The sequence below is a fragment of the Rhinolophus sinicus genome, chromosome 13 (assembly GCF_057876585.1).
Source record: "Rhinolophus sinicus isolate RSI-liver-muscle chromosome 13, RSI-T2T, whole genome shotgun sequence".
Lineage (NCBI taxonomy): Eukaryota > Metazoa > Chordata > Mammalia > Chiroptera > Rhinolophidae > Rhinolophus > Rhinolophus sinicus.
The window spans coordinates 55,536,296-55,556,137 of NC_142513.1; positions in this window are offsets into that span (position 1 = coordinate 55,536,296).

Below are 19,842 nucleotides of genomic sequence, written 5' to 3' on the forward strand. Positions count from 1 at the left end.
TGGGAAGTAATGAGCCCTCATTGTTTTTGGAGAATCTAAGGGCTTCTCCAAGAATAGAGAACCAATCACGTCAAAAACTGCAGGCTTATTTTTATTTTAAAGGGATTGTTATTTCCAGGTGACAAATGAGGAAACCGAGGCCTTGGGATATTGAAGTCACTTGCATAAGGTCTCACCTTGAAGAACTGAAGTGGGGATTCAAACACAGGTCCAGCTGACAGGCCCTGGATTCCTTCTGATCCCCTAGGCCGGACCCCCCCAAGCCACCTCCTAAAAACTGCTGGCTTGTTATCGCCTCCTACCTGGCTTGGCTTAAAAAGCTTTCTAGGAGTGGGGATGATACGTTCAGACTGGGTTAAGGCGCCAATGTGTAACCTCCAGAAAGAAAAGCTTGTTGGCTTCTATCCTAAGCTGGGGGCCTTGGAAGTTATTGAGGAGCTGGTGGATGAGATCTGCCTCCAGAGTTGTGTGTTGGGGGTTTTTTTGTTGTTTTTAGGCTGTTTTTATAGTTGCCCTCTGTGCCTTTCTTCTTCTCTTGACCTCTTCCCTTATGGTTTGCTGTGTGTGTGTTTTGTTTAGGTTCCTTTCTCTTTGTTCTTTGTATATCTTTTGCAGGTTTTTGGTTTGTGGTTACTGTGAGGTTTACGTATATCATTCTTTATCTATAGCAGTCTATTTTAAGCTGATAGGCATTTAAGGTCTAATATATTCTATAAGGACTACATTTTCACTCCTCCCTCCATGCTTTATGTTACGGATGTCATAGATCGTTTTGTGTTGTGTATCTCCTAACTACTGACTGTAGTTTGAGTTTGATACTTTTTTCTTTTAACCTTTGTAGTAACTTTTTAATGTCTGATTTGTTGTATTTATTGAACATTTGGCTTTAACTGTGAGGTTTTCCCCTTACTCATATTATTTCTGGGCATAGCCTTTCCTTTTCTACTTAAAGAAGACCCTTTAACATTTCTTATAAAGCTGGTTTAATGGTGATGAAGTCCTTTAGTTTTTGTTTGTCCAGGAAACTCTGTATCTCTCCTTCAATTCTAAATAATAACCTTGCTGGGTAAATTAGTCTAGGTTATAAGATTTTTTTTCTTTCAACACTTTAAAAGATGTCCTGCCACTCCTTTCTGGCTGTAAGGTTGCTGATGAGAAATCAGCTGAGAGCCTATGGGATTTGCTTTGTATGTAACTTGTTTTTCTCTTGCTTCCTTCAAGAGTGTCTCTTTAACTTTTGTCATTTCAACTACAATATGTCTTGGTGTTGGTCTCTTTGGGGGGGGTTCATCTTGTTTGTAACTCTCTGTGCTTCCTGATCTTGGATGCCTGTTTCCTTTACCAGGTTAGGAAAGTTTTCAGCCATTATTTCTTTAAACAAAATTTCTGTTCCTTTCTCTCTTTCTTCTCCTTCTGGGATCGCTATAAGGCAAATATTTGAGTGCTTGATGTTATTTCAGAAGTCCCTTAAACTATCCTTGGTTTTAATTTTTTTTTTAATTCTTTTTTTTCTTTCTGGTGTTCTTTTTTTTTGTATTTTTTTCCCATCTGTATTGAGATGTAATTGACATAACATTGTGTACGTTTAAGGTGTACAATGTATTGATTTGATACATTTATATATTGCAAAATGATTACCACCATAGCTAGCTAACACCTCCATCACATTACAAATTACCATTTCTTTACTTTTTGGTGTTCTGATGGGTTGATTTCCACTAGTCTTATCTCTAGGTCACTGCTCTATTCTTCTGTATTAACTAATCTGCTGTTGATTCCTTCTAATATGTTTTTCATTTCAGTTATTGTGTTACATTCTTTAGGCTTGGCTCTTATACTTCCTCTTTGTTCAAGTTTTCCCTAAGTTCCTCTATTCCACTCTCAAGTTTGGTGGGGATCCTTATGACTGTTTCTTTGAATTATTTATCAGGCAGATTACTTATTTCCATTTCCTTAGGATTTTTTTCCTGTGGATATATATTTTTTCCATTTGAGAGATATTCTCCTGTCTTGTCATTTTGACTTTCTATGTTTATAGGAATTAGACGAAATAGCTGTATCTGCCAGTCTTGGAGAAGTGGCCTGATGTAGAAGCGGGCTGTGTGTGGGCTGTGTGTGCAGGTGGTTTGGGGAGGCCGGTGGGAGCCAAGCAGGGGCCTAAGGCCTCCGGGGCACCGCCTATGAGCAGGAGCAGCCCCCGGTGGGGAGGCCAGGTGTGTGCGGTAATGCCCTGTTGGTCCTGCTCGCTCCCTTAGTCCGGGCCGAAATGGGCTCGGGCGATGTGTCCGGAACACACTGCAGTGGCCTTGCAGGCAGGCCCGAGCCGCTGGGTAGAGCCCCCATTTGCCCTTTCGAGGTGGGAAGGGTGCAAACGGCCTCCTCCGGCTGCAGAGAGTTCCCACAGCCCCTTGTAAGGCCCCGCAGCTCCCCAGCCTTCTGTCGCCCCGGTGTGTTGCACCCACAGCGGCCCGTGTAGACGGGACCTCGGTGCGGCTCTAAGTGCCGGGAAGTGTGGGGCCACCGCTGGGCTCCGAGCATGCGCTCAGGGCGCCCGGCGCGCTGCCTGCCGGGAGGAGCCGCTCTCCTCAGGGCGCCCGGCGCACTGCCTGCCGGGAGGAGCCGCTCTCCTCAGGGCGCCCAGGTGCCTGAGGTGACGCCCTGCGCTTCCCGCGTCTCCCTGTGTGTGGAGGCCACAGGCGCCAGGCCATGGCGCTGGGACCGCCCCGTGGGGACCTGGCAGGTAGGCCGAAGCCCCAGTAGCGCGCCCGCCGCCGCACGGAGGTGGAGGGGACGTGAGGCCTCCTCAGGCCCCGGAGAGCTCCCGCCATCCCGGGGTTCCCGCCGTCCCGGGGTTCCCGCCGCTCCCCAGCCTTCTTTCCTCGGCCTCCTTCTCTTGTTTGTTGTCAGAAGCCGGGTGTTCGGGCTCGGTTGTCGCGCAGGAGTCACTGCTGCCTGCAGGCCTGTGTATGTGGCTTGGCTCTGTGAGGGGCGAGCGGCGGCCTCCTATGCTGCTGCCGTCTTCTTTACCCCTTCTGCATTTTTTCATGCAGAAAATGGCTATTCTCACACTGCGTGGGCGTGGGGGGAGATTGGGGATGTTGTTAAAATGATGTTTTATAAAGACATTGGCACATTATCCCCCAAAAGGATTTTGGTTCTCTCCTTGGGATTCCTTTGTTTGGATACCATGTTAATGGAATCAGGAGGCCATAACCCAGAAGAGCAGGACCTGGGGGGTGGGGTGCACCAGTGTCCCAGACTTGCTAGTGAGAGACTCCAGCAACCATAGCCTTTCAAGAGAAGACAAGGGGAGGAAGGGGAAGCATCAGCAAAGAGGATTATGAGTCAGTCCCACAGAGGCAGCCTCACCACCATTCTCTGCTGTGCAGACTGGGCCTTCCTCACCCACCTGCCCTCCCTGCACTCGTCGTCCTGGAGCAGAGGCATGAATCCGCACGTCCCGATAGTGCTTGCATTTCTCGCCACTGACAGTTTCCTGGGCCTTCTGAGGATATTGGGGTTAGGTCCTGTCTTATGCAATTAGATGGTTTCATCCTTTGAAGGTGAGGGGTGAGTGAGCTCTGAGAACCTGGTGAGGTATCTGCTGCAGCCCACCAGTGCAGAAAACGGTCTGCCCCAGTGAGACCCCAGCCTGCTCCCAGGAGATGGGGAGACAGGTGGGAGCCAACACTTCCTTTGGGCCTGGCAGTGCTGGCATCTTAAAACATCCCTGTAGATTCCAGAACGCTTGATGTGGACGTACTGTGTACAGCACACAGCTTGTGAAAGCGCGGTTTACTTGCATTATTATTGGGAACCAGATAGACACGAACATTCCAGGTGGTTGTCATGAGCCACACCTGACATTGCTAACTGAGTCCTTGGTCCACAAAGTACTTGGCGTGACTCTCCTTGTAAAGTGCCTGAAAACATACCACTAGTTCACGTTCCGTCTTCTCCAGGTTTAGCTCGTTGGCTTATCGGCAACTGTTTTCCCAGGGTGGGTGTTTTGATGAGCCAAGTTGATGTGGCTGGGAACACAGGGGGCTGTGGTGCATCTGTGGGCAAAGCAGGGGGCCCACAGTGTCATGTAAATATTTAGCTGGCTGCTGTGGCGGGGGCTGCTGTGAGGGCGTCCCGCTGCAGGCAGGTAAGAGGGTGGTGAGCCAGTTAATACTGGAGCCAGCCATGCTGAGCCTGGTGGGCACACCCTCTGTGATTCCTGGCCCCAGTGCTCACGAGCTGTGTGGGCTTGGCCTCACTTTTCTCACCTGTGATATGGGAGCAAATTTACCTCTTGGTTATTGGGATCATTAAAAGGAATAAACTAGCAAAGTAGAAACTGCCCGTGCCTGGTGTGGGGTCACTCAGGAAATTGTCACCTCTGCCACCTCCCCCACTGGTAACTTTCGAGTCCCTCCTAGGTGGCAGGTGCTTTTGCATCCACTTTCTTATTCAGTCCTTGGGAAGGTCCTTCAAGTAGGTGTCATTCCTGCATCCGGCTCAGAGTTCTGCCATCATTTCCACAGGATCTGGGCTGTTTCCAACGAGAACGGCATTGCTCTTCTGGGTTCCCCATCAGATAACAGATCTCACAGTAACGCCATCTGCGTCCCACCAACAACGTGACCACAATAGTAATTGCTTCATTTTGTACTTAGAGGACCAGGACTGGGATGGTCTCGTCACTGTGCAGTGACTCCTGGCCTGTGAGTTTCCTGTCCTCGTCAGCACTTTCCCCAGATGGGGAGGCAGGGGGCTTCCCTTCTGAGACCATAGCAACTCACTCATGGATGGTACAAGGTGTCGGAACTCCGGGTCCGTGGCGCTGAAGATCACATGTCCCGACTGGCACCCCACACTCTAGAGGGCCCCTCTCTGGCTGTGGTCTCAGGACGGGGAGGAGAATCAGCAGGAGAGAGGGGATGTGGCCCTTGCAGCCTGTGCTGTCCCTGTCCTGATCGCACCCTAGAATTCTCCGCCCGCATGGCCCCGACCTGGCTCCCAGGGCATCCTGCCGAGGGCTGCTCGTGTGCCCACACCTCGGCCAAGAGTGTCCAGCTGTCACTGGGACAGCATGTGCAGGCTGGAGTGTCCCTCGTCATGCAGACCAGGCTGGGCTGGCAGGAGAAGGGGAACGGGCTGCAGGCCAGGGGCACAGCAAACATGGGGAGCGGGTCGGCTTGCCTGGGACCTGACTAGCTGTGCAAGCGGGAAAATAGTGCCTTTGCTCTCACTTTTAGCTCTGATCTCATCAGTATCATTGTACAACGGTAGAACCAAGAGCAGGCGGATAAGGAGACGCACACACGCCATGAAGAGCCCGCTCGTGTCTGTGAGGTTAGGATGGACCATTTGGCAAATTGGAGTCTGGTTCCGGCGGATTTTCCGTGTCCCCTGTTTTTCTCACAGATATGGGAGGGACGCGCTTTGAGATTGTCAGTGTTCTGAGATCGGATTGTTTTTCTTTGTATTGATTCTGTCTCTCACATTATAAGATTTTGAGACCAGTATTGATTCAGCTGGCCTTGATGTCGACCCCCATTTTCTGAGGCTTTTGCTCTCCCCTTCCTAATTCCCTGGAGGTTTTGGTGAGCGTCAGTGTACTTTTCTCTCCTTACTTTACTTGGAATCACTATCCACGGACAGTAATTAGGGGAAATGTTCTGGAATGGAAAGTGATGAACAACAGCGTTGTATACGCACCACATAAAGTAACTAATGAAATGGAATAATCTCCTTTTCGTTTGAAAGCTACCCCAGGGCACATTACACCACCTGGAGAATCAGTCGCCCTTTGTTGGAGACGCCCAGCTCAGCTACTTCCTGGCTGGGTTCCCTTGGCCCAGTGGCTGAAATTCTCAGCTGCCCACAAGGCGTGTGTGTGTTGAATGAGATAAGGTGCACCTGGTGGGCCCTCGACAAATGGGATCGTTGCATCTCACACCCAGCAGGCATTCAGGGAACCACAAGGCATGATGGGAATAGGTCAGGCACGCCTCTGCCTTCTGAGGCTGTTGGGCGTGGGGGGAGAGGAGATCTGCAAACACAGCTCCATCAGGGCCATCCTCTGCTTTACTGAGGCATCAGCTGGTATTTGTGCTTTAAATAGTTTCCAGACACCATCCTAACGAGCTCAGGCTCTAAAGCCCAGGCTCGAATCCCGGTTCTACCATTTACTTCCTGTTGGACCTTGGGCACAGCTCCGAACCTCTCTGCGAGCCCCTCTGCTCACCTGTAAAAGGGGACTAAAAGCAGCACCCTCCTGCTCTGGGCATTGAGAACTGGATGCGTCAGTATCTTTAAAGCAAACCACCGCCAGGCACAGAGCTCTGCTCTGTTAGTGCGTCCGGCGACACTCTAAAGTAGCTTCTGGTGTCATCTCTGCTTTACAAGGAGGAAACCCAGGTTTTGCTAATGGACCCTGGCAGGCCCACAGCCCAGGGTGCTGTGCACAGTGCCGCCCAGTGCTGGGGCTCGGTCCAAGCTCGGAGGCCAGGTCCCAACCAGGCCTCTCTGCCTCTAGGCCCTGCCCGAGCTACAAAGTTCACTGGGATTCCAGGGGTGCAGAGAGAGTGCTGGGGTGTGTGGACTCCCTTGAGGCAGTTGTTTGCCCCTGGGTGAGGTGTTTGTGGCGACTGGTGCTCGGGGGAGTGGGCTCTAGGGATGTAGAAGGGCCTTCCTTTACCTGGATAGTCCAGCTCCTCTTCTGGGAAGACAAGATCCATATGAGTTCCTCCCCAGGGAAGCAAAGTGGGGCTGGACGGAGTATCGGACCTGGTAGGGTATCTGTCTCCTTTACGTCTCCCTCTTTCCACCCTTATTACGGACCTTTTAGAGGGGCCAACTTCAGGTGAATTGGGCCCACTGTCCGAAGGGTTTCCACACCCCCAGCAGTACTGCCTTCCTCCTTAAGTGGGGTGCCTGTTCCTCAGATGTGGGAGTCTTGCTCGGATTGGTGGGCACCCTGATTCCAAACACTGGGTTCCATTTCTTTCACGAGCATTTAGGAACCTGTCAGATGATGTGTCCCAATATTGGCTCTGGTAGATGTGACCACTACATATAGACATGATCTAAGAAAAGACGAAATTATGAGAAAACATTTCAGACTGGTTTAAATAGCAGAATTTTGGTAAAAAGTGAATTTATTATAAAAGCAATTTTTCATCGGTGAAATTTTAGAAGATAATTATAAAGAAGATAAATTATCTAGATATTAATAACCCTTAACATTTTGATGTGTTTCCCCCTGAACTCCCTCCCTCCCTCCCTTCCTCCCTCCGCCCTCTCTCCCTTCCTCCCTTCCTTCTTACTTTCTTCCTTCTTTCCCCTTCCTTTCTTCCTTCCTTCCTCCCTCCGTCCCTCCTCCCCCCCCCCCCCCCCCCCCCGTCATTTATCCACTCATTATTTGCAAACACTTATTGAATGTCCTCTTGTGCCAGGCGTTGTGTTAATTTATAGGCTCAAGAAGTTGAGTCTTGGGGAGGGTCAGACACATGACTTCCAGGAATGACAGAGAATACAGGTCTGTGACAGTGACACGGGAGCCTCCGAAGCCCTGACAAGGGAGGGACTAGCTCTGCTTGGACGATGAGCTAGCCCTGCACTTCTAAGTGGATTTCCATGTTTTTCTCTACAAAATGGGGTTATATACCCTGTCTTTCACTTCCTATTATGAGCGTTTCCTGATGTCCATAACATTTAAAACAGTTTTTTCAAAGAGAGCCTTAGAACTGTATCTTGTGGGATCACATCACTGAGTGGCCCCATCTCTAACCCTGTTGGCAAAAGCTATGGGTGTGAGAGGCCTCCTGGTACAGGACAGGGAGTGAGGCCCCCAGGGTCTGAACTGGCCCCAACTGGAGCTCAGGTACCCGTTAGTTTCCTTTCCTCCTCCTCCCTCCACCCTTATGCCCTTCTCAGTCTTTCAGTCTGAAACCTGGAGAAGGAGGAAGGCTGCCTGAGTGCAGAGCTCAGCGCACCAGGATCCATAGTTACCTCCGTGCGACCAGGGAGCTTCTGCTCGCTGCCGGGCTCAGCCGTCACCACACGGCTGTGTGCACTGCTGACCCTCTGCTGTCACGTCTTTGGCAGAGCAGCTCAGTGACCATCTGCCTGTCGTTGAGTAGAGCCCACGAGTGGCAGCTGTTCCTTGTAGAACCTGTCCAGTGAGTGCTTACCTGACGCTGCTCGCCCCGGGCAGACCCATCAAAGCCTGAGTCCAGCCCCTGTGGGCATCGCGGCCCTGAGACCCCGGGGGTCCCGATGTGTGGAGAGGATTCAGAACCACTGCTCGCCCTGCATCCAGTCCCTGAAGCCGCTGTCATGGGAGGTGTGGATTCAGCTTGATTTCTTCTCAGATGGCCATCCACTGTCGTGGTACCACTGACTTGAGATGCTACTTCTATCATATACTGAGTTCTATATCAGAGTTTTATGTTTAAAGCTTCTGCATCTTATCTTTACAGCTTTGTCAGTTATCCTTGGGACTAGTTTCTAGAGCCCGGGAAGTTCCAACACAAAGTCCGTACCTGAGGGCTGGGCGCTTTGGAGCAGGACGACCCGCGGGACTTGTGTGTCTGTGTTCAGGCTGGAGGGGCACTTGGGGGATCACGGAACCCAGTGTCCTCATTCTACCCTGGAGAAAACGCACGGTCACAGAGTTTATGGAAATCTGCACCTTCCTCCTCAGGAGGCTAAGTTCCCTCAGGGGGGCCCGTGTGTGTGTGTGTGTGTACACCCAGAGCCCTAAGCAAGACTCAGCTGGAGGCCTGTGGCTTCTGCTTCCTCCAGTTCTCCCTTCTACCCCGTGCCTCGTGGCTTCCCTGCCCTGCTCAAGGGACGGTTCTGAGGGGTGTGTCTGGGGCGCCCCTTGCCCAGGTCCAGACTGAAGAGCGTGTGACCACATGTGGGGCAGAGAACGGATTTGGACCTATCTATAAAGCAGTATCAGCTCCGACTGAAGGCGAGCCCTATAAGGTATTTCCCCAAAGCAGTCAGCTCAGTGACCGAGGGACTCAGGAATCTGAAAGCCGGGGACTTCACTGACAGGGACCAGAAAGCTCTAGGATGAGTGGTGACCCCAACTCTTTGGCTGTGGCAAACTTCAACTTCTGCTGCTGGGGCTTCAGCTGCGTGTTTCTCAGTCTGGAGGCCATGCCAGAACGTGCCTGGGCGGGGTGAGGGGTGCCAGGGTTGGGTGTTCTGTGAGGGGGCGCTGGGGCCCGGCAGGAGGAGGCAGCACCCAGGCCTTGGAGCACCCAGAGGCAGGAGCCCGGTCCCCCCCACCCCGGGGCTCAGTGTGAGACCCACTCAGGCCCAGGCCACATGGGAAGATGCAGGAAGACTCCCCACAGGAGCCCAGGTAGATTCCGCAGGCTGATGGCCTGAGACTCTGCATTTCCAACAAGCTCCCAGGAGGCCCGTGCTCCTGGTCCAGGGAACCACATCTTGAAGAGCCCGACTTGAGGTGCCTTCTTCTTGTACCCCGCTTTTGTCACCACTCCTTGGCTTTCTGCATCCTAGCCCCAGAGGTTTAGGCCACAGCCTCACGGTCACTGCTGACCCGTCCCCCTTTTTTGCCACAGCCCTCAGATACCATGACACCTCTTGGATGTCCTGCCCCAAAAGTGACACGTGGTGACTCCATAGAGCACCCCACATAGCTGCGGCCAAGAGGCCAGGATGAGGCTATCACTTGTGCCCTGGAGGAGAGTGGGGAGCAGGGACTTGGATGGGGTGACAGTTCCCTCCCTGTGCCCAAGAGAACCACCCTGTTGGGAAGATCAGGGTTTCCAGGATGGCTGGTGCCGGGGAGAAGGCTGTGATGTCTAAGGAAGGGCCAGTCTGCCTGATGGGAAGACTGGTTGTCCACCTGCGAGGGTATCTGCTTCTTCCTGGTTAGCAGAAAAGACTTCAAAAAGCGCCGCAGAGTTTCCTTTCCTTCTCAGCAACCTACGGATTAACAAACTCCGAGAGGGTCCAGTCCTTGATGTCCCCTGCAGGCCAGGCTGTCTGGAAATCTTGTGGTGCTGTGTCAGCTGGTGTCCTCGTGCCCTCCAAGTGCAGCAGGGGCAGGCCCCAGGTGACACAGGCCACGCCTGGGACCCCCAGTAATTAGCACAGCACGGACAGACCAGAGCTCTGGGTGGTGGTGGTGGTAGGGGGACAGGTAAACTAGGGTTCATGGTGTGGGAGTTCATTCTGAGGTTAGAGAAAGATGGACGTGGTGCAATTATCGGGTCGTAGGCCGAAGAGTCATGTCTCAGCGCTGATTAGCGTGCAGACCGGAAACACAGCAAGGTCTTTGGAAACTAGCCAAGCAGTGAGGCCGATTGGCCTGAGGAAGAAACAAATGCAGGGGAGAGAACGAGAAAACACCCCAGAACCTTTGATTACAACATGCAAGAAATGTCAAGTTCAGACTTTGCAAGTAGAAAGAAGGAACATGTAGGTGGGACATTTTAAGTGTCTTGAAGAATTTCAGACATTTGCTCATGGGATACTTCTAATATGTTCAGGGCTTTTAACATTTTTTTATTATTTTTGTACAGGAGGGTCTACATGGTGTAAGAGACAAAGCTAGTGGGTGGACGGGTGGTTGTGTGTGTGTACTCAGAGAAGAGACAGAAGGACAACCGGGGTTGGTCGTTTGGCCTGACTTCCAGAGCAGCAGGCAGAGAGGACCCGTGGCCCCTGAGAGCTGTCTTGCTAAGGCTCACTTGTCACCGCTGTACTCAGGGCTGTGTGAATGGCTGCCTGGTGGGTGTTTTGGGGTGGCATGTTTCTCTGCCCAGTGAGACAGCGACGCCTCTCTTAGTACAAGGCAAGATGGTGTGAAGCTTCTGCACACTTGAGAAGACAGAGGAAATTTGCATTTGAGAAAAGTAGCGTGAAAGTAAAAAAGTTCTCTCACCTCCCCCCCCCAAATGAGCTCATCTGGCCTATTTCCCAGCGGGTGCGCCCTGAGCCCCACCTGCCTCTTTCCAGGGCCCCCTGGGGTCCCCACCCTTCTCCCAGGCACACTGTCGTCCACGCCCTCGTTGGCCCAATGTCTGTCCTCCTCGTCTCCCATCCCTACGTCTAAGCAGCTGCTCACCAGCTCTTGTCATTTCTCCAGCCACCGTAAGCCTCAGCGCCTCCTTCCCCGCAGCCCCTGCTCCTGTCCCGTCCCTCCCGCCAGCCTGACCCTCTGCAGCTTCCCAGCTGGTCTCTGGTCGCCAAGCTGCTCCGGGCGCTGGCCCAGGGCCATCAGGGGCGTCATCTCAAGGACTCTGACCCAGGTACCCCTTTGGTCAGTAAGCTTTCAGTGGCTCCCCATTGCCAACAGATTAAAAGTCCAAACTCTTTAACTTAGCTTAGGGGGGCTCTGTGTAGCCTGCGCCTGGCTTCTCCTGCCTCTTCCTCCACTGGGGGCCAGCGTAGCCCTTTTGTTCGTGTCCAGCTCATCTCCTCAGTTGTTCCTGGACATGACACACACCATCCCTGTCAAGATCCAGTTAGAGCCCCACTTTTATGTGGTGACGTGTCTCCCACTAGGACCGTGGCGACCCTCTCCAGAGGGGTTCATTCTCCAAGGTTGCCAGGCCCTGTGGAGATTTGAGATCTGGGGATCTCAGATGCAGTCCCACTCTGTGCGGTGGCCTCGGAGGCCTGGGGGCTTTTGACCGTTAGGTCATCTAGGCCCCCTGCTTCCTGCCTCTGTCCGTCTGCTCTCCCTGTTTACCAAGTCACTTGGGTATGAGATGCAAGCAAAACCCAATCACGTGATGTGTTTGGGGACAGTCTTCTGACTTACGTGGGGAGGCCTAAGGTTGGGTACTGCAAACACACGCGCACACACTTTGACAGGGGGCCTTAGACTGTACTGTTTCCACACATTCTTTCGGCCCCCTTGCCGCTGGAATGTTCCTCTGGCCCCAGGTCAGCGTCCAGCCTCACACTCTTGCGGGCTCCTCTTTTTGCCCACCCTCTCTTGCCTCAGCCTGTTTACTCCTCCCATCCCTTCCCCTCAACCAAAAAGAAAAATTCCAGATTCCCCTGCTTGTTGCGTGCGGTTCAGTCACTCTTTTCTCCGAGCCGTCGAGAGGTGCCTGCCGTTCAGGCTCTCCGGACCCCGCCGTCTGCTGTAACTAAGCGCGGGTCAAACTCACCTCCACCCTGCCCCACGCACGTAGTAGTCTTCCTCTCGGAAGGTGCCAGCTATTCAGAGTCCCCGGGCACGTTTCTGCGCCCTCACCAGAGCACTCACTGCTCCAGCCTTCCCCATGACGCCACAGACTCGGGGTGACGTGGACTGTTCCTTCTTCCTGTGCTGCGTCTGGGGAGTCGCCCGTGGCAGTGGCGCAGTGATCACTTTTGATGGTGACAATGATGGTGGTATGAGGACTTGCCGGGTGGGAAGTGACTCTGGGAACAGAAAATAGAGTCAAGCAGCACTTTCCTGTAAGAGTACCCTACGTGCCCGGTGATCCCGGCACTGAAAAGTCCTGCATGAAAGGGGGAGACGAGGGGAAGCGGAGAATGAAGGAAGGAGGAGCTCTCCCTGGATTCCTGACGGGAGGAGAGGTGGGCACTGAAGCAAAAGGAAGGGGACGCCCCCGGACCAGCGGTCCCGAGTCGCTGGGCTGCATAGAAATGTGTGCCTTCAGTCATGCCATCCGTGTAGGCGTTAGGCGAGCTTTCCTTTGTAGCAGACACTGTTCTAGGAACTGGGAACACCCGAGGGGACAATACACACTCGGCCTTAGTGTCCGTGGAATTTACTGTAAGGAAAGGACAGGCAGCAAGCAGATAAAATGCTGTCATCGTGCTGAGAGCTCGAAGGGGTGACAGCGTGGTTGCCTCCTGCCGAGGGTTGACCACAAGCTCAGGTGGTGGTCGACCCTGCAGCTACATTGAAGAGTCAGGATCGGGTGTGGGCTCAGGAGAAACGGCCACCAGGTAGGATGCGTCCTGTCTATCACAGGCTGATTTCCTAGCGAAGGGCCTGGAGCTCATTGCCCAGGGCCAGGCTCCTTCGGGGCTCAGCTGCCCCACTCCCAAGAGATCCTCAAGGCTCCTCGCAAAGATATGTGGGAGAAGAGGGTGATGGGTTTAATGCTTCTAAAGACTTTGGATTTTGTAGTTCGCTTAGCAAGAAGAGGCCTCCAGCATAAACACATCTCATTTCATCGAGAACCTGCCTCTGGGTCCAGGTTCATCCCAGAAAAGGGCACAGTGAGGGCTCCTTGCAGCACAAGGAGGGGTCAAGTTTGTGCCTGCACCATGGCTCCTGCTCCCATGAAGCTTTTTAGGAAGGGTGACCTGTCAGGAGTTCCCGGTGAGGAAGGACTTATAGGATGGCTCGCTCTTCGTAGGAACAGCTTGAGGCCTAGGGCGATACTATCTCCTCCCAGAGAAGACTTTTCTCTGCTTCTGGCAGTGCCAGGCTGGGGCCACCACGGTCCGAGTTCACAACCACGTGACAGCAAGTCCACTGAGAGTTGGCTGAATGATTCTCTGTTACTCTGAGAGTGCCACCCTTCAGGGTTAGGACAAAAGAAGCGGGGGAAGGCTCATGAGGGTCCCCAACTTTGGTGGACTCCGGTGTGTGACCCTGGTCTACCGGGCTGTTGGAAGCTCAATGTCCAAGCAGATTCGTCTGGACCCCCCAGTGCCCTCAAGGCCAAAGCAGCTTTGAGAGCTGGGTTTACTCTTGTGGCTTCTCTTGTCTACGACTCTGCACAGTAATTCCTCACTATCTTGTCATCTCTTTGATGCCTTTGAGAAGATTGTTCATTTTATAACATCCCACCTTTAAATACAAGAAGCCGTCTTCAGGGGATGGTTTCAGTGGCCTAGTGGGCCGTTGCCAGAAGCAGAAGTCTTCTCACTTCTCTCGGCCCCCTCCTTGCCAGGGGGCTTCTCACCAGCTTCAGAGATGCCCGCTCTGGGAAAATGGAGTCCAGCAGAGTATGTGGGGTGGGGAGGGCAGAGGGAGGCTGGCTGGGCCCTGCCGTGAGGGGGTGGTGCTTCTGGGCCCTTGGGGCAAGAACTGCTCAGAAATACAGCCTCAAGCCAGAGACCAACCCACCTTCCCTGGAGGGTTGGGAGGACCCAACATCCGGACCAACCAACGGAGCTTCCAGACCTGGCGTCTTCAGTCCTCAGCTGCCAGTCCCTATTTCGCTAAGGGGCTTTGGGACAGGGACAGCCCAGAGGGAGGGAGGTGGGATCCGCAGTGCTGGAGGGGCCTGCAGACCGTGGGGGATCAGTGAGGAGGGACCCCATTGCCTGCAGATATAATGAACAGACCTATTTCTAGGTGACTGTCACCTAAGCCTTTAGGTAGGGTATTCTGTTTTATTTCCAAGTAGAAATGAAATTCCACTTTTTCAAATTCACGCCACTGTTTTCGTGTATTTATATGTATATGTATATATATGTATTTATGTTTTTGGGGTAGCTTGTACCTACTCTCTGTGTCCTACTTCTGCCGTGTCACAGTTTTCTGTGCCAATGGCCCCTTATTTGGCACAGGGTACATTGTATTTAGGTCTCTTTTCATAAATCTCTAATAAGGAGGAAAAGAGAAGCAATGGGGAATGCTAAATCCAGAGGGTCTAGATGCAGGTGGGTGCTCAGAAGGCTGCAGATGAGCCCAGGGAGACACTGGGACACGAGCTGAGTACAGACATTTCTTCTGTGTGAAGTAAAGTGCTGTGCGCGCTGCAATGTATGTCATCTCCACAAACCCCTACACTTCCTGCAAATTTACAAAATCCTTTGTGGATGTGGTTTGAATTTGAGATCCCTACCATGTCTCGGCCCTACCATGTTGCTGAGGGCATGTGTGGGTTTCCCGAGGAACGTACGCTCATGTGTGTAGCCATTCTCCTATCCTGGGACGGTTATGTGGCTCCCAGGTTTTCACCGTTGTTGTCAATGCTTTGAAAAAACATCCTTTTACAGGCGTGTCAGGATTACCTTCTTTTATTTTCTAAGGACAGATTCCTGAAAATGGGATTGCGGGGGCAAAGGTCTTGGTATATATAATCATTGCTTTTGATTGTTCTGGAGAGTTGGTGCAAGCTTGTGCTCTGGGAACTCACATGCAATCACGTGAGCCTCGCCAAGTGCCCCCCATTCATGTACCTTGTCCTGGTTCCCCACTCCCCAACCCTAATGTGAACCCTGGTTTGTCCTGGAGATAGCCCAGGAGGAGAGAGAAAGCAGGGCTGTTGGAGGGGCCTGCAGATCTCAGGATCAGAGAGAAGGCCAGGTAACCGGGCAGGTGTGCCTGAAGGGAACGCCAGTGGCCGCCGGGATAGGTGCTGGCCTTGGCCTTGGAGTTGATCAGTTTTGGGTACCAAGTAGAACCAGGCTTCTGAGCTTGCAAAGGCTGAATGGAGGCCCTCACGCCTCCTGTGGTTCTCCATGTCCTCTAGGGAGAGGCAAGCCCTTTGGCAGGAAGCCAGCTGGCCTTCTTGGTCGGTAACTGCCTTGGGTAGTTCCGCTGGCATGGACCCTTTTGAAATTTGTCATTTCACAGGTCTGCTTTCAGTTTGTAAGGAACCAGTCTTGATTCATTTATTCATTCATTCATTTCACAAATATTTACTGAGCACCTACTCCATGCCAAGTCCTCTGTGGGGCTTCGGGGGCACACCAGCCTACACAACAGACCAAAAAAAGCCCTGCCTGTGTCGATTTCACATTCTCTGGAAAATTTTCCTGCCTTTAGGAATCTTCCATTCTCCTAAGTCTCCACAGTAGGAGTTCCCTCTCCTTGTGTTATAGACCCTCCCCCCCACCCCCAAACCAGGTTTCCTTGTTTCTGAACACCGATGGTTCCCTAATAGGACTTGGTTGGCCAGCAGCCCACGGTACATTGACTTTCTTTAGCTTCTATCACTAGCTGTCGGGGGTTTGGCGGATCCCTCAGTGAAGGGTATACCTGTGGGCGGGGCAAGTGGCAGGACAGACCAGAGTTCGGTGTCCGCACCAGCAGGCTTCCATTGGGGGGGGGGGGGAGCGGGGACCCAGGGGCGTGCTGGGGTCGGCTGCAAGCCGGTCAGATGTAGCATGTGGCACATGGGCCAGTCGGCCTACATGTCCGCTAAGAGAGTTACAACAGTTTATTTAGCGGAAACGACGTTGCTGGGCTTTAGATGTCCGTCTTCAGAAGACTGCAGCGATTGCAAACAGACGTGATCCCGTCACGGTGTCTGGGTACGTTCATCTGAGTACGTTTCTTTCCATTATATATGGATTAAGAAATAGGATGTGTACTGTATTCGCATGATTGCGATTTAGCACTTCTCAAAGCATGCAGGAGACGGAGCTCCGGGGAGATGCGCCTGTCACCAGCACGGCTGCAGTGCAGGAGGGGATGGTCTGCTGGCTGGGCCCCTGGGGCGGGGGCGATGGGGGGGCATGTCCTCTGCAGCTCGTGAGACCACATCAGCCAGTGCTCCAGGCCCCTGTTCTGCAGGAGGCCAAAGCACACCCACATATCCCGCCAGTTTCCAGCAAGGACCCTCACTGTCCCTGGCCTCAGACTCCTGTGTGAAATCATGCTGCCTGTGTTAACACATGTGAGTCACAGCCCCGTCACCATTTTCCTCAAACACGCCAATCCCAGCAGGCATTTCTGGGTCTCTTCTGTAGACTTGGCTGATTCAGAGGGGCCGAGGGTCATGCTGAGCCACAGTCCGTTTTCGGAAATGTCACCTGTGCCCTTCCCCACAACCACCACTGCTTCTCCTCCCCTTCGGTCCTGTTAGGAGGTGAACACACGCTCCTGGGTGGGCTAAGCTGGCATGTTTGAACCCCTTTCCTTCTCAGTGAACTTAAGGGCTTCCCATTCACCTAGCTGGCCCCCCTGAACAGGTGATGGTTAGAACTTTGGGGGTGAGGAGGGAAAAGGCAGCCCGGGTGTTCCTGTCTGGAATATCTTTCCCAGAATGCAGTTGCCTGACCCTAACCACTTACTGAATCTGGGTGTGAGCCCATCAGCAGTTGTTCTCTGAATTGATGGGGGGAGTCGGCTCTGATGAGGGCACGGCTGGGGCACCGTCCTCCCCACTCAAGACAGTTTCTGGGAGGAGGGAGGAGCCCCCTTAGGTCTGGCGACGTGCCTCTGTCCCCAAGATAGGTCTGGATGGGTAAGGCAAGGTGTCCTCTTCGAGATAAGAGGGCAGTTGCTACATCTGGAGGGACATGCATCTCCTGCCACCATGAATAAAGCAGTTAGTGAGGGCTCCCCCAGGTAGGGGCATATTTCAGGATATTATAACGGGGACTAGGGGCAGAGTATAATAATATCAGGTCCTGCAGTGTGCAACACACCATACACACTTGAAGTGCGTTTTAAAATGTAAGCTCTGCAGGCATCCCAGAGGGTTCAGAGGACAGCTGAGCAGCTCACGGAGGGGAAGTGTCTCTCTCTCTCCCGAGCCCACGTACCCACCCCCTTGCATTCCTACTGGTCATGGATGGTGCTGTGCTGACAACAGTAGTTTTCTTCCAAAGACACAATTCTCCAGAAGAGAATTCCAGTGCAGAAGAAAAACACCGCCCCTGCTTCCAGAACCCGCTGGTTTTTCTCTTTTCTGCCCCGCCTTGCCACCAGGTCTGTCTCCGGGACCTGGAGGAGGAGCCTGGCAGGCAAGAGCCAGCTGGATCACTATTTGATTGCCTTTTCTGAGCCCAATAAAGGGTACCGTTGTTTCTAGGCGGGTCACTTGAAACATACACCGGGCTCCCTGGCAACCACAAAGTCAAGACCAGCATGAGGCCGGCATCCTGGAGCCCTGCTCTGTCCCCTGCAACCTCAAGCTCCGTAGACATCTGTTAACGGCCTCAGTCAGAAGCAAACAATCGGTGCCCAGAGCCGAGAGGCAGCTGAGTCAAACAGGAAGAGAGGGCAGCGTCCTCCAATAAACGGTGGGTACTTGTCTATGAGTCTGTGGCAGGTTTGCTGGGGAAGGACTGGCTGCTTCCTCTGTTTTGTGCCCAGCACCCTTTCCAGGAGTTGTTCTGCCTGCAAGAGTCTTGGGAGATGTTTGTTCAGTTGAAAAACAGCCCTCAAGTAGATGCCTCCTTAGAATGAATTTCTGAATCTGCCTTTCAGTTGAAATGGAGATACACAAAGCTAAGGTTGACCCCTCCAGAAGATTTCAGAAGAAGTTTATGGACGTGTAACCCTTCACTTACATCACTACCTAGTTTTCTCTGTCCCTTGGTTGTCAATACCCAGAATAGTAAGTAATCGAGTATTTAGTCACCTAGTTGACTGATAAGAAAAACTCAGGACTTCCAGATTATGTTAGGGTAGGCCAAACGGCTATACCAAATGGACCTAAAATATAATGGCTCAAACACAATAGACGTTTATTTCTTCCTCACATAAAAAGTCCAGGACAGATTGTCCAGCCCACGGGGTACCACTCATCTCCTAGGGCCGCGCTCCTCAAACTGCCAGCTGTCCCCCAACAGCGAGCTGTGAAATAATTTGGTGGGTCTTGAACAACGTTAAAATAGTAATAGAAAACACCAGAGTGCATTGCACACAGTAGGGGAAGGGTCGTTTTGTGAAACTTGTTTCATCTTTTGAGGACACCAGTGGGTGCCCATGGAAGATACATTTCTCACTGTGGTCCTCAATGACTCTCCTAGAGTATCTCAGCAGATCCCAACGAATCCTGGAATTAGGCAGAGTGAGAGTGAAGCCCAGAATGGGGGGGGGGAGGGGTTTCAGAAATGGGTGAGCCTTTTTATCTGCTTTCCGGACTAGATCTGGAACACCTCCTCCTCCCCTGAGGGGCCTAAGGTCCTTGGACCCAGCCCTTTTGGGCCTGGGGGACCACCCACCATGGCCTCGTGCCCCACCACTTCCTGGAGCAGGCCCTGCCAAGAAAACTTGGGTAGAAGGAGCTGCCCTTTGGGAATTGAAAAGGATTCAACAGTAAATGACATGTCCAGGCTTTTCTCATCCCTACAATCCCTGTGAATTTCTGAGATGCACAGACTGGAAGAAGAGAGCCTGCTGAGCTTGGAAGAAGGGACAGGTCGTCCTGCCCCACCCTTCCATTCTTAAACACCCCCTTTCTGCAGAGGGGGTACATGGCAGGTCAGACTCACCGTGGCCTGGGAAGACTATGGGGCAGAGAACTGTGTTGGGGGGGCAGGAACAGCTCTCCAGGACGGGACCTCATGGTTTAGGTCTAGGAGTGACAGGTGAGGCTTTGCTTCAGGAGTAAAAGAGGAAAACGCAAAGAAGAGTGGACAGAGGTTGTCCTCAAGGGAGGGGGGCTCTTTGGAATCCGTAAGGACAAGAGGACCAATAAGAGAGGCCTGCCCAGCGAGGGAGGGCTTCTGAACGCAAGCCTTTCAGTGGGAGCCAGGGCTTGGTTACGATTTTTCCAAACGGAAGCTTTGTTAGAAGGCCAGCTGTCATAATTTGCCCAAACTACAGGGTAAAACACGGCTAAAGAACCCTGCCTGATGTGCCTTCCAGAAGTGGTCTTCCTCCGCATCTTCAAGGTCGGGGCTGAGGACTGGTTTTCTGTCTTCCTTTTGGTTTACTCACTTTTGAGCTAGAAGAGGTCCCTCCAGGCCCAGTGTTTATGAGAAGATGGGGGAAGTGGAAATGTCCTCAGCCCCCTCTCAGATTTCTTCCGAGGGCACACTGAGGAGACCTGCCGGGGCTGGGGACGGGTCCCTCCCCACTTGTCCCCGTGAGGGAGTGAGGGTGTGCTAGCAGAGAGCTCTCCGAGAGGTTAGCGCCCAGCTGTGCATCTCTACGGGCTCTGTTTATCAGGACCCCCCCAATATTTCTTAGGGTTACGACACACT